The sequence below is a fragment of the Ciconia boyciana genome, chromosome 1, assembly GCF_034638445.1.
Source record: "Ciconia boyciana chromosome 1, ASM3463844v1, whole genome shotgun sequence".
In the NCBI taxonomy this organism is placed as follows: domain Eukaryota; kingdom Metazoa; phylum Chordata; class Aves; order Ciconiiformes; family Ciconiidae; genus Ciconia; species Ciconia boyciana.
The window spans coordinates 210,207,188-210,222,761 of record NC_132934.1 but is presented as its reverse complement, the minus strand read 5'-3'; the positions used below and the strand labels follow the sequence as shown (position 1 = coordinate 210,222,761).

General features: G+C 40.6%; 1 long non-coding RNA gene across 6 annotated transcripts in view; it reads right to left on the bottom strand.

Moving 5' to 3' along the window:
- Positions 1–14,860, bottom strand: part of LOC140646580 (uncharacterized) — a 31,192-nt gene extending 16,332 nt beyond the window's left edge. For 5 of the 6 annotated variants that reach the window (XR_012040489.1, XR_012040493.1, XR_012040492.1 and 2 more), the window contains exons 1-2: positions 14,760–14,860; positions 13,326–13,655 (exon numbers count right to left, since the gene is read on the bottom strand). This is a non-coding gene — a long non-coding RNA (uncharacterized lncRNA). The remainder of the gene's footprint in view (positions 1–13,325; positions 13,656–14,759) is intronic. The other variant, XR_012040491.1, reaches the window with a different exon arrangement.
- Positions 14,861–15,574: the final 714 nt, after the last annotated feature.

Here is a 15,574-nt window from a genome sequence, read left to right as displayed (position 1 = left end):
AACATAAAATGAGGATTTCAGGCATGGGTGCACAATACACATTCCACCTCAGAGGTTTGGCTGCTACAATCCAGCTTAAACCAGCACGTCATCACTGAAGAAAAATAACCTCCCCTTTTCATACCCCTTGCTCTGCTTTCCCATTCAGTATACAGCCCATCCTTTTATAACTTTACAATACTCCTGTGAACAATGATACTGATCATATATACTCAAGCCCTGATTCAGCAAAACACTTAAGTATATGAAGACATGATTTATCTTGTTGAGTTTAATATGATGCTTGAGCCATATACTTTTCTTTTTTTCCTGAATCAAAGTCTTCCCCATGTGAGAGAAGCAGAGCTCCTCAGTAAATTGTTACAACTCTAATGGGGTAATAACCACATTTACCATAAACTGTGGATTACTATCACATAGTTTTTAAAAAATAAATAAAATTGAAAGTGCTGAAAATTCCAGAGTCCTCCTGTCATAGGCTTGGTCCTGCAACGCTGGTTCTAACTAGAGCTGGTGGTGAAGATGTTTAACTGGGTGTCCTCCTAGCTGAGGGCCCCTAAGTTAAATGTCTCAGAGACCTAACCTAAACCAGTGGTCTCATCTTTGTGGCTGATGGAGAGAGAGAAGTATTGGGCACCTCCATGGGCATGGGGACAGGCTAAGGTGAGGCCAGGACATCAGCCTGCGGTGGGGGTCAGCATCAGGCCCAGTGAGGGAAACCAGGGTCAGACACAGCCTCGTGATTGCCAGGCAGGGCTGTGGGGATGGGGACAGACAAGGACAGGCTGGGACATCAGCCTACTCTAAAAATACTTTATGCCAATATTAATCTTGTAATTTATACTACTGCTGAGTTTCTTTTACACAAAATTAAGTTAAAAGTTCTACTGATGACAAGAACAATTAAGCAATCTCATATTAATTTTTCTAGTAACGGTTGCATCCAAAGCTGTGGCAGACTGCAGTGAGGACAGTTATTGTCAAGGCCTTGAGGCACTGAGAGATTTCCCAGCTTGACCTCGGACCTGCCCCATCCCCACATACTCGCCTGATGCTGTGGGCTGGGGCTGCCTCCAGCCCCCCCCGATCCCTGTCTGGGGCGGCGGGGTAGGCCTGGCTGCAAGGCCCTGCCCTGCCAGCCATCATGGGAAGCGCCCATTGCTCCTGCCCCCAGGGAGGTGCCAGCCCACAGGGTGCCCTGGCACATCTCCTTCCACTCAGTGTGAACTACCTCCATTCGCCTGGGGTGACCTGGGTGTGTCCCACCTCTATGCCTACGCTCTTGGACCTTTATGAGTGTCGTATTGCAATTCAGCAGAAGATAACTAAAAAGTTTGCTACGGTGGCACGCCGGCCAACTTCCTGTACTCGGATTTTGTATCTGAATACAAGAAATTGTTGGGGGAGACAGTCTTTGAGACTGCTTTGAACTGTAAGTTTTGTCATTTATAAAATGGGTGACTTTTTGAGGGGCCTTGCCTCTCCTTGGCTTGCTTTTCTCCTTGACTACACTGACAAAACAGCTAACTATTGAAATATTCTTGGCTATGAACTATGCTCTTAGAAAACACATTTGATGTTCATATATGGTCTCTTGGCTGCCTATACTTATGCCCATCTGCTAGGATGGCATGATGCCGGCACACACAGTGGCACACCAGTTTTTTTGGGCAAGGAGCGCCAACCACGAATGGTTTCATACAGGCAAGCTGCCGAATGCTTCAAGCACCATCTCTTTTGGAAGAATCCTTTCTTTTGTTATAGGTTTGCCATACTGTTTCCATAGGACTCTTTAAACCATTGGTAGCTTTGTGTCCTAATACAATACTTGACTGTGGAGGAGGAAGAACATAAGAGGCTTAAGAGCACTTGAGACTAGCAAGTATCTTTTGAAATGTTGTCTGACTTAGATGCATATGAAACACTGATTATTTGAAATAAAATCTATGGATATGTTAAACAGGAGCACTGAGTGGTTCTGGTTTTATGTATCATCTTTTTAAGTGATGAAAACAGAAATCCCAGCCCTGTGTGGCACAGAAGCGCTTGCCAGCATGGGATACACGGTGTGATCAATTAATCACAAAGCTTCAGTGTTCCCACAACAGTCAATAACCAAATCAAGTAATTCTGAGCACAAAGTTGTCTCAATGAAAGTGGAGGGCATATGGGGACAGGAATGAGAGGTCAGATCATAAAGAGAGAAGAAATTTAACACATGATTTTAATTTGAAAAGAAATCAGTCAATTGGAGAAAAATAGCAAGACTTTCCAAGGAGTGCAACTTGGGACAAAACGAGAGGCTTTCTGCAGTGATGATCAGTTACATGAGAATGTGATGCTGAAGGTGTAAAGAGAAGAAAACAGAATAGAATAATGCAGTTAAGACTTAAATAATTTTATCACTTTAAATGCAAAAAAGCTTACTGTAAGTTGAAAAAGGGTTCATTTTACATATGTTTTCCATGATTTCTAACTGGGGAAGAATTGGAGTTTCCCCTCTGCTTCAGGAATGTTTTGCAATCTCAAGGCATATCTTGTTCTGCATTGGATGAGCGCCCCAAGCCCTAGGCTAGCTGCTGTTTGGGAGTGGTAGAGCTGTCTTTCTCATTCTCACCAGAAATTTCATCCATGCTCGTATTAGTATATTTATTCCTGAGCAAAAGTTCATGTTTTTTGAATAGGAAGCTCTTGTTCAAAATCTCTCTTGACAGAGAAAAAGTATAATTGATAAATTCTCCAAAGACAGTTAGATTCAGAGGAGTGACACAGCTGGAATCAGAGGAGTGACTTTGTCTTAGCAGTGCAAAGACTGCCTAAGGGTAGTAACAATGTCAGTAGAGCCGCTTCAGCTGCCTTTAAAATGCACTGAGGAATTCACCTATTAGGGCTGGGAACATAGCCCTCCCCAGCCTCCTCTGTGGCCCTAGACAGTCCTAAATAAAACACTTTTGATTATTTGATGATTTTCTTTTCATTTGACTCATCTCTAAGTTCCGTTTTTTCCTTTTCAAAATGATAATCTAGTTTTCTTCCGCACCAAATCACTCACCAGTTTAGGGGTTTCTGATACATTGGAAACTTTTTGCTGAACTTGGGCTCTCAAGCCAAATTATTTCCTTCCCTCTGAAGCTCCTCAAAGCCCAGTGGCTTAGTGGTTTGCTCACTCTGCTGGGGTGTGGAAGACTTAGCTTCATGTCCTCTGCTTTACTTACCTAGACAATTCACAGTACCTTTAGCAAGAAACATCAAGGGACAGGCACTACAGAATGTGTTATTTCTTGACAAAGACAGAACTGATAGGAGACATCTGGTTTCAAGTTATTCCTTCTAACTGGGTACTCACTAGACTTACAGAAATGTAGAGACCTCAAGGATTACATGGGACTTTCAATCTTCCAAAATGTGTATTCAAGTACATATGACTCAAAATAATTTAGCCATCTAATTCCAGCAACTACATTGAGGGATGGGTACCACATTACCTTTGTGGATTTGGGACATAAAGTAGTAGTTAGGTCCTCTTCCTCTTTCTAAATTTCCTTGCTTACAGGATCTAACAATATCTAACTTCTACTGGCCACAACAAAGCCAGTTAGGATGCCGCTATAGAGGGAGTAATGATGCCTATTATAGCTGAGATTGTGTAATAGTTTCTATTCCACAACTTTTTGGAGCTGAAATTGTCAAGGCTTTGTCCAAGAGTGGCCTTATTGCTGAAAATACACTCAATAACGGTTCAGCAATTTTACAATATGAGGAGAAAAACTACTTTGCTATTATAAAAATTAGACCTCATAACTTTTTGGACAGTTATGCAGCCAAACTATCCTGTAATAAAAGTTAGAGGTTGTCATAGAAACCACCCTCTGAGGAGAAGGGCATTTGGATTCATTTTTCTGGCCTTGTAACTTATGTAGTGATTTACACTTCTGCAATGCTGAAAAACCCCACAGGTATTCAAATAATTTTGAGCCTCAACTTGAAGTAAGAGTTAAACATGTTCACTCATTACTTTTATAAGTATTTTCATTATATTTATTTAATTGACATAACCATAAAATGAGAAGCTGCTTCTATGCATCAAGATGAAGCATCAAACAAAATTTTTCCAAACATAATTATCTTATTCAAGGGAACTGAGAACTGAATGACTTAACATGGTGAGGGGGAAATGAGAAATTAAGTCATTAATGCTGCAGCAATAATTATGATAAAAATGCATTTTCAATACTGATTGTTGATTTAGTTGGTCACAATCATCCCTTTAATGTGCTCAGTTGCACTTTCAGACTCCAATACATATAAAAGATGGTGTTGCTTTTGTACTAAGATGAAACATGTTAGTTTTCTGCTGATAGACTTGGTATCAATTTACATAATTCCATCAAGGTGATGGAACTACATTGAGTTAAACTTGGAAACTGGTTCTATGTGAACAGCTCATGCATATACTCACACCTATACCAGCACACCACTTTTTTCTCAAAACCTTACATGTGGCACCTTTCATGTCTACATTTACAGTATCATTCATAGGAAAAGGCCCATGCATTATACTGGGCTCTTTGAGAGACACTCAAAAGTATTTCTGAGATGTGTAGAGATTGTTGAGTGGACAGAGTGAGAATAAAGTGCTCATAATAGATTGACATGTATGCCTACAGTGCAACTCCTGGAACAAAATATATAGCAAGTGTAGGGAAATTGTGTTGTTGGGAAGACTGAGGATGATCCCAAGAAGCTTCTAAAACCTTCCATGCAGAGATTGTCTGAAAACTTTAGCACTAACCATTTGAATGCCAAAACTCCTATAAATATGGAAACAGGTTACTCTAAAAGCTAATTTTTATTGTCTCAGGTCAGCAACTCATCAGCTAGATGTTGGTAAGCCTGCTGTCCAGTTATTGTTGTGAGGCATTTGCAATGTAACCCCTAAAGCTGATTGCAGGTGGTTTGCAGAAGAGGTCCTGAAATAATGACTGGCTTCTGCTGAGGCCACTAGTTCCACAGTCACCTTTTTGACTAAGAGAAGAAATACAGTAATTTCAGAAATGAAGAAATACAGTAATAAAACAAAGAAATACAGAAATACAGTAAGCATGGAATAATCTTTGCTTCCTTTGCAAGGTACTGCAGAGAAGGGTTTATGAACAGGACTATATGTAGTATTGGAAAAGTGGATACTGGTATTTCTCCTACAAAACTGTTTGTATGTCAATGTTTCAAATGTCTTCAGCATTACTGTGGATTGCTGTTCCTTGACCAGCTGCCTGTTTGCCAGGTATTAGATCACAAAGGACAAAAAAGGAAGTGATGGTTTCTGAAGAAAGTGCAATCAATCAGGGACTGTAAACCAGGGTCAAAGCTGCCCCTGCCTCTGACTCATTTTAAAGACAGATAGGAGAGGCCCTATTCCTTCAAAACGCCATTCCATTTGATGATGAAAGAATGATTTGGACCATTACCTAGGGTGCCTTTGGGTGTTTAGATTTATATTTATTCATTCTTCAACTTCATTCTCCTTTTTAGGATGGATATATCCACTGTACTGTGCTAAGGAATCACAGCAATGCATTCCAGGAAATGGGTGTTTTGAGTAGTAAATTTCCATTTAAACACACTAAACCCCAAATTTTGCATTCCCTCTTTGACTTGCAAATGCATGAAAAAGCTTTGAAATTTATCTGCAAAAGCACTCAGTGACTTTGCATTCCTAACTTGGTGAAAGGTTTGGGGTCCAAGTATTGCACAATGGCATAGAGCAAGCCAGACAGAAAGAGAAACAAGAGAGAGAGATGATAAAAATCTGTGGGAGAAATAGATAATCTGTAAGTGAGCATTTTTACAATGCAAACATAATATACTTTTCTAGATATTTAGGTAATAATTACCTCATTATCTTTCAACAATTCATTCTTTATTCCTGCTCCTTTTGGTACCTGACACTAATTTCTGTAACTACAATAATGTAGAAATTACTGTACACACATTGTTACAGCTTGAGCTTGTTTAATTAGTTGCCTGGAAAAGAAAGATAATGTCTTATTATTTGTCTGGGGATAGTCAACTTATCCTGTGTTTGGAGATAATCACCTTCACTCTGGAGTGGGAAGACATCCTGCAATTACCACAGAGCTAAAAACAGTCCTTTCTTCCAGGGAAGACGGTGAGTCTTGAAGGCAATGACACCTTCCAAGCCTTGGCTATCATTAAAGTCTTTTAGACACTGTAAGACTCCATTTTTATGGAGGTTATTCTTTAACATATTTTCAGAACAGTAACAACTGCCTTCTCCATTAATTTGTTTCATAATGCAGTCTTAAAATTCCACTTGTCTGCAGGATTCATTAGTGATGCCTTTTTTATGTACACACATGTGCAGGCTTTGTGTGTGGTCTCCTAGAATGTATAAACCTCCTTCCTATCTGATTGAGAATCTGGCATGCTCAGCCCATTAACTTGATTTCTATACTCCTCTGCTAAAATCTTGTGCAATGTTGAAGACCCATGCACTGAGAAATACTGAACCCATTTTTTATCTTCTTATCTTTAAGGATAAATAACATGTTAAAACATTACCATTTCAGCTTTCTTAACCTGTTCCCATAACTATAGGACAGTCCTGCAGAACTGGCTCTTGACTGCAAGAAATATTTTCAGCTGTAGGTCTGGACAAGACACTAAATGTGCTTCTTACTATATTTCAGTCCAACCTTGTTGAGGCTGTACAGCACTGTCTGTATCTTAGTAATGCTATAGTAGCATCTACCTACTGTAGTGGAGCTCCAGTTATTGTTAATAAAAATACATATGAATAAACATTATTTTTTTTTCTTAGAATGCTTAGGCCTGATTTTTCAGTCACTCTTATGTCTGTACATTTTTGTACTTTGGAGAGATCAATTGCTTTAAATAAGCTGCCCCAGCTTTTTCAGACTTGCAGTTGGATTACAGTAGCAAGTTGCACCATAATAAGCAAGGTGCTGTGGAGACATTGAGGCAAGGTTTTCAAGGTGGCACCACTCCATAGAGCAAAATGTCTATCTTGGATGTTTCCTGATGAATCTCCTCACCAACATCTGGTAGTCATTATTGGTACAAAATGGCTATTAATATAAATAGGAATCCTGTTTCTGTCAGGAGAGGAGAATGTCAAGGCCATGGTTTGTCAAGGGAATCTCAAAAAAGACATTCAGGGAATAGTTGGAAGTCCATTACTGTTAGTAATGTAGCTGAAGATCCCTCCCAGACATTTGATTCTGTGGTTCTGTCAATCAGAAAAAAATCCTTATTTCTTTCCTACTGGAATTTGTTCATTCATCAGAATTGAATTGCTTTGTGGAAACCATTTGGTTTTAAGCAGACAGGTCTTGTGAAATCCTGCCTGCTAGGCAGTTGTTGAAGCCTGTTTGGTTTTCTCTCTCATCTGGCCCTACACCAGCTGCATAATGAACTGCTGGAAAATCTGTTTCCAGGCTTCAAGTTTCCCAGTAAATTAAGCTCCTATTTACTATAACCTCTGGGGAATTCCACCAGGCAGACCATCCCAGAGCTGGTGCTCCATTCCCTTTCACAGTAAATTTCAAAATGTTATTTTTTTTCTGCCTTCGAAAGCAAGCTAATAGCAAAGCCCTGATATTCTCTATGAAGCAGAACTCTGTCCAATTCAGTCTTTGCAAGCCATGGTCTATACTCTGTTTACAGTGAACATCTGAGGGCATGCTTTACCTCATGTTGTGTCCCAGCTCTGTCCAAACAAAGCCCTTTACAGTGCACCAGTTTCATCCGTAATACAGGTACCACATGCGACTGTTCACAGTCCTCTTGACTCAGACCAGATTTCTTTGGTAACTGTGGGAAATTAAAACTAAAGTGCTTTCAGGTAGCGTGGATAAGGTGCAACAGACACAAGTTATAATAAGGGATATTCTCATTGGACATTAAAAAATCCCACAAACACTTCAAACAGGTTGGCTAGAACACTCTTGGACTCTTAATCCTTAGAGATTTTCAGAGCTTAACTGGACAAGGCTCCGAGCAACCTGATGACTGAGGGCCCTGTTTTGAGCAGCGGTCAGACTGGATGACCTTCACAGGACCTTTCAGGTCTAAATTATTCCATGATTCAATGAATTAACAACTATGGGTGGAGTACAATTCTCACATGAAATCCTGAGTGCTCCATTCAGAAGGTTTAGATGCACCCAGGTGGACTAAAGAGGAAGAATGTATCATGTTAGCACAGCATTTTCTCATCAACACTCACCAGTTATTGACTTTAGCCCTTGTTATGGGCCAAAAGAGCTACAAGATCTGCTTTCAAATTCTGTGGTTGACCCTGTATGTACCCTTTAGAAAGATAGTTAATTTCCTCATAATTCAGGACAAAATGTCACTAGAGGGAAGGAGGAACCTATGGATGAATCATTGTTTGTAAAACATTCTGCACAACTAAAGAAGTATTTCAAAGCAAAATAAAGTGATAAGTTATTCTGTCAAGCTCTGTTCCACTCCATGAAAAGAGACAGGAGAGTTTTTGTCTGTAAGTGGAAAGCATTACCCTTTTGCTTTGGTATGTGTATATGCAGTTCTAGTTAGATAAATAGATTATAGTTAGGGATATATTTACTCCATTTTCCAGAGTTAACATGCTTATAACTTGGATAGATCTGGCAGATTGCCACACGTTCTTTTCCTGTATGTAAAAGCCCTGATAACGATAAAGGCATACAAAATTCAAACTAGATCTAACTAGTTTCTAACTAGAGATCTTAATAATTGTAGTCCAGCAAGAACTACAAGCACATTAGCAGTGAATGATATTCATCTGAGATCTTGACCAAGGCACAGTAGTAGCTCATTCCACTGATTTTATTTAAGTTCTCTCCATGTAGGAGAGGTTGAACACATTAACTGGAAAATTAATGATATTTTTGAATTTCAAATTTTAATCTATGCCTGAAAACTGTACTGCAAATCTAGTAGGAAAAATGTTTATTGCTGCTGGAAATGGGCCATAGTGGGATACACTGCTACTTTCCAGTTAAAGATAAGCAATCATATTTTAGTTAATAATCCTGGGGAGTCAGCCAACCTAATCCTTTTTTATTCATAAACTTGATTCTCAGTAAGCCATATATGTTGTTATCCCAGCACTGTTGGAGGGTTTTTGGTTGTATATACAGCAAAAATTATTTAGTCTTGGGAGCAAAGGCTTCTGCATTCTAAGAATATATATTATGTTTTGGGGCTCTGCCCAAAAGGAAAGATATCTTAGTGTTAAAACCAGCTCAAGGAATTGCAGTATAATTCTTCACTTTATCAATTGAGATAAACTACAAAGTGAAAGAGTTTAACACCTTAAGAAGTCATGGGAGAATTCTGGGTGCTACTATGAAAAGTGATGCTACATGAAGTGCCTTTATGTGTCTCTGTCTTTTTTGAAAAGGCTTCTAGCATATGCGTACTTGATTTATGGTATTTATACATGCCAAGATTGCAAGGAGCTGACTGACCTGTCTCTGGTACTGGAATCATCCTGAATATGTTTGTGCAGTAGTCCTCCTGATTTAATTGCCCTGAGGGGATATCTGGAGTAATTAATCATAATGAGTGTACTTTGATATATGCATCTTTGATACATGTTAATGTGGGTGTTTAAAACTCTGGAGAGCCAGCATATTCCAAATGTCCGCAGGAGGCAAGGTATGCATGGCAAATTCCCAAGTATAATGAAGCTAGCTGTTGGGCCGGAGGCTTAGAAAGTAGGGGAGGTTCTCAAAGACACAGTGAAAGCCTAGATTAACAAGGAAGATTCTTTGGATTTGAGAAGGGAAGAAATGCACAAGTTTCTGTTGTAGTAGTCGGCCAGCTGGACTTCAGAAGACAAGCTATGAAAGGCAGGAGAAAGAAAATCCAGATGACCTTGACCTGAGCCCAAAAGTTAGATTTCATAGCAATTATAGGTTTGATTGATTTTGGCTTGTTCTGTGGATTTATTCTAGTAAATAAAAAGAAAGTAATGTTTCAAAATGCTGTGTGGAGTCATTTCGTGTTCGTCTTAGGGTAAGGACAGAAGTGTTCTAGCAAATCGTATTAATACAGTTTAATATATTGCTGCCCCGGGTTGCCTATCTTGTCTCTCTGCTGCTGCTTATCATCCTTGTAGCAAAGGTCAGCAGAATGCAACATGCACCTATGTCCTCGCTGATCCAACTTATGACCCTCTGCAACTGTCCCAGGTCTCAAGTGAACAATAGGAAAGAATGTGCCTACAGATTTTGAAACAGGGTTCTGTTAAAAAATTAGGATCTTCTGGTATACATGGCCTAAGAAGCAGCACTCTCAGCAGTGCACATATAGAGGAGGAAGAACACTGATGATGCCAGAGCTGGGTGTACCACAAACAGGCTCATTATCCACATCTGCTTTTTGATGGGTTATATGCCCCTTCCTCCAAGCATCCTGCACTGGCCAGTGTCAGAGTCAGGATATTGGATGAGAAGGATCCAGAACACTGAAACTAGATCACATCCAGCTTGAATATGGCTATACTCAAACATGCTCTGAGCAAAACAGTCAGATGAGCTCAAGATCTTACTAGTTAAGGTAATATAGTAAATAGCCTCTATTTAAACTGATAATTCCTCCATGCAGCTGTTACTTAAAATCAACATAAAGCTTCTTGGTGGTTTGCCTGGGGAATCAGCCATATAAAAGCTATTCTCCAGTTAGTCTTAATTATTTGCTGAATGTACACTTTTCTGTGTGCTTCAATCAGCTTCCAGCCAACACTTTGAGGAGCTATGAAACTGTTGAGACCAAATCCGATTCACTTGGTTGAGGTCCATCATCCCAGTGGTAAAAAGGGGGTTTTCAGGTGAGCAGGATTTGGCTCTCTGTATAATATCTGCTTCCTTCAAATAAATGCATGTGTTTATCTCTGAGCTTTTTCTTAGTATCTGTCTTTCTGGCTACTTAATTCCTTTGTTCTTTTACATGGTGCTGATCACTGCATTATGCAGGTTTGAACAGTTCCTTGAGAAATTGCATCTGCAGGGTGCAGTCTTAACAATTAAAAAACCCTATATATTGTTCATTTACTAGAAACTCGTGTAAGAAATATTAGAAGAAAATGGGTCTTTTTCAAAGATATGGAAACATGTTTACTGGAGTGTACTTAAGTGACAGCAGGCAAAGCATTGCACATGTTTTGATGTATCTTCCATTCTGTTAAAATTTCTGCTTCTTGAATATTATGGACCTGCGAATGATACTAACTCCTTTGGAGATGGTTTGTACTCAGTTTTTTGCATCCTGAGAAAGCTCAGGTAGCAGTTTGAAAATGGATGGCCTGAGTAGTGTATTGTGTCAGGCAGTCAAAGAAGGAATCATATTCCAATGTAATACTCCATTGTATATAAGCGTCATCACAGCTACACTGAAACTGGGGGAGCTGGCGAATGGCTTCCATATTATTCAGCAGTCACCCACTCCTTACAGAGGAATTAGCACCTATCCGCCACCTTTATTAAGTTAACTTCCAGTAAAGCAAACTTTTATATTCATACAAAGTTTATGGCATGAAGAGCAGCACAACTCTATAAGGAAACAGATATCTTAAGAGACACACAGACAACACTGACCAAGTCATGGCTGCTGTCACCCTGCTGAATCCAGTCATGGTTAACCCCCTGCCCTAATTTTAGTGGGGCAGCTTAGACACCCAGCAGTAACATAAGGTGAATGTGCCATACTGATGGCCTCTCTCTTTCCTTCTCAGCCCCACTAGCTCCACATCTGATGAAACCAGACTATTTACCATTTCCACACATTAGATTCACTGTTTCAATATTATTTTTTAATCCTTGGTTTTATTTAAGTGCAAGCAAATTTTGTCTACGTGGGGTGGAAACAAGGTTGCTATTATTTTGAGGGAACATCGTTCTCTGCCCAATTTGATGGAAGGCAAAACTGCATTGAAAAAACCAAATTGTGTGCAGATATGTATGAGACAGTCCTGAGGTTCCATACTTTAATGTGAAGGACTCATGAGATGTATAAGAGAGGTCAGTTTTATCAGAGGCCCTGAGGGTAACATTGGAGTACCTCCTCTGGTACCTCAGGCCATCTGCTGTGGCATCTAATAACCTCGTGAGAGCAATGAATAGCTGAGACTGTGATTTAGGGCTGTGGTCTGACTGCCTATTCTGGCTGCTATATGAAATGAAACTCCAATTACAGTGTCTAAATTCAGAAGAGAAATGAGCAATTCAAACCTCTGGCTATTAAGAGCTGGCGCCCCGTACTGCTCGGTACACGGAGCAAGGTGGAGGCAATATTTAGACCACCAGCAAGAGCTGCCTAAGTTAACCTAATTGTGACTGTTTCTTTCCTGTGATGCTACAGGGAATTAGAGCCTGACAGTCCCAGCGCAGCACAAGATCTGAATTGCTCATTTTGAACTTAGGTGCTGTAACTGTCTCTTGGTCCATCTTAAGTGTCGTAACAGGCAGGCTGAATACAGCCCTCCTCCTCCCCCTACAACTCTGCTGGGATTGTGGAAGGAGGGAAGGGAGCAAGAGGAAAAGCCATCTGTGCATCCCATCAAGTGGTGAAACGGGGAAAATATCCTCTGCTTTCAGCTCTGTGCAGAAGTGCTGACTGGGATAAGACTGAGAAAGAGTGATGGAGAGTGAAATTGAAAAGGAAACACATTCATGGAAGTCAGTGGGAGTTTTGCCACCGACCATAATGGGATTATGATTTAGGCCAGTCTGTGGAGATTTTAATGAGTCAAATGAAGACAGCTAAATAGTTTAAGCGAGCTATGTGCAGACTCCTTTTTCAGTATCCAGCATGCTAAGTAAGCATACCAAATCACATCCAGTGTCCATTATCCAAACGAAATCATTATCCCCCAAAGAGCACTTCTCTTCTGGCAGGGCTATGTGACAGGCTGCTGCCCAAAGCACTCTGCAGCTCATGGCAGAGGGGACATAATGATTAGACTGATCTACAGGAACTCTTAGAATTCACTCGAAAATTGGTATTAATACATATGCAAATGCATTTGGATGGTGTGAAAATCAGACTGTACATTTCCAGTTTTACCACATGACACTACATTTCCTGTTCCTTCCTCGGTGACTCAGACTTTTGAGAGTTGTGCAAGCTGGGAATGCAGGCTCTTCAGTTTATCATTGCACAGCCCTCATTGTGCTCAGTCTTGAGCACATTTACAATTGGCATAAACACATTGCCCAAACTGATAAGTAAATTTGCCCACGTGGGCCAATGCAGTACTTTGTTGGAACACTGACCTGGGCCTTGAAACAGTATAGCCAAGTGCTGTATCCCAGCATAGATCCTCTCAGGGGGACTGTTTACTGATCCCATCATCCGTCGCACTGATGAGTTGTATCACCTGGGTTAGACAGGTCAGACAGTGAGAACAGATCTCTGTTCAGTGACATGCGTGAAGTCTTCAGTCCTGGGTTTTAGAAATCTTCAGTCCTCCTGACATGTTCCCAAGATCCTGCTGCAGCAACCTCCCTGTTCTAGCCACAGGTACAAGTATCTCATCAGTTTGGCTCATTCTGGTCCCTTAATTATCTGTATTATATAATGTGCTCTTGGGTTCCCAGGGAATCCTGAAAGATCACGGGAAAATAGGCATTGTTAAGGCAGCCTTATTAAGAGCACAAAGGTCCCAGTAGTCTGAATAAGCATTATTGACCCCTAACATAGGGGCCATTACCCTAACTTACTCTAATAGTTAGAGTTTTATGTCTGAGCTTGTCAGTCTAGCTTTATAGTCAATGGAGAGAAGTAGACAATTTCAGAGAATGATTGCTTTCTTCCTAAAACCAGTTTCTAATATAAGATAGATGAATTGCCCTCTGGAGCTACCTATTTCTCTGCCTTGATTATAAAGAGAACCTGAGATACCAATCTTATCAGCAAATGTCTAACTTCTAAGTACCTTAATTAGGTGAGACGAGACAGGAGATGTTCAGAAGATCTCTGAGCTTGGAAGTTTCCATTTAGGAGGGCTGCCCAAACTGGAAGCATCACCCCTCAAAACTGATTGTTTTTGAAAATAGGAGCCACATGGGATTTTATCCATGAGAAACAATAACGAACAGGAATAAAAGAACAAAACTGAATAAATTCACACATGTTATAAAACTTATTTCCTCTGTACTCGACAGGGAAGTCTAACATTCAGGATTCTATATTTATTCTGCAAAAGCAGATGTCACAGTCCCAGGATTGACAGACTATTCCTTACCTCGCTTTAGAAAATTAGGAAATCAGCCAACTGTGTAGTGGGAAAAACAGAGATGTGCTATCAGACAAGGGTACAGAAAGCTGTCATGGAAGGAGTGAGAGCGCACTTCACTCATAAGAGAGAAGCAAAAATATACTTTATTGATATAGAATAGGGAGTTAACAGAGTTCAATGTGACAATTATTTAACAAGATTCGATGGCAAGGTACACTTGATTATTTACTGCATAGAGGACAGGGTCAGACAAAACTGTGAGGAAGACCCTCCCATTGAGTCATGACGTTCAGAAAAGGACCTCCTTGCTTTCTAAACTCCTTCTCAGAGAGGAGTCTAGGTGCAGCTAGATCCAGTCCTAGTCCCAGACTTGGTCAACAGTTTATGTCTAAAGCATTGTATATGTGCAATCAATCCTTTATATCACTTAGCTAAGATTTCAAAGTTTAGCATGCTATTAGTCACTTACCGAGGATCTGTTGTGGAAAGGAATCTCTCAACCTCAAGGAGTAACCCTGAGAGGCGTCCCTGCTCAAGGGGAGATCCTGGCGAGCAGCCCGCTGCCGTGCAGGAGAGCTCAAAGGGCTCTTGGGCTGCTCACTATTTATGGGGGTGAGATGATTGACTCATATTTGCATACTGACCACAGATTTTAGTTTCTTCGCTGTGGTTAGGTGGGCGCATTGCACAATAGCCCTCGACTATTGTGTTGTTATCTGTCTCCTGAATCCACTTTGAGCGGATGCAGCCGTCATAACCAGATGCATCCATTAGGACCATCACTTGTAGTTGTCACCTGAGCAGGGTTACAGGAGATAAAGGTCGGGGGTGGGGGAAAGCACACCGTCACACTAAGCTTTCTGCCTTCTCTACCACAGTGGCACTCTGCAGTCCTCAACATGCCTGGCATTCAGTCCTACACAACCTGCATGGCTGTCTTCCTCACTTAAAATCTGTTTAAATCTAGGAAATAGAGACTTGTGTGGGCCATAAAGCCTATGCTTACACCCTGCCTTGGTGGAGATCCTTCTCCCATTGGTTTATTACCTTTTCTTCCCTTCATGCTAGGAAATCTGGGAAGCTGGTACACAGTATCCCACAATAAGATTCATCCCAGTCATAAATTATTTTTTAATAATGTATTTTGAAATGGCAACATCAGGCCAACACTAGGTCCATGAATACAACTGAAATACCTGATGCATCACTCTGACAGGGAGAACATGAGAGCCACGAGGGTCAGCTGCTCCTTGATACTTTTGGGGAAGAGGAGTGTCTCTTGCC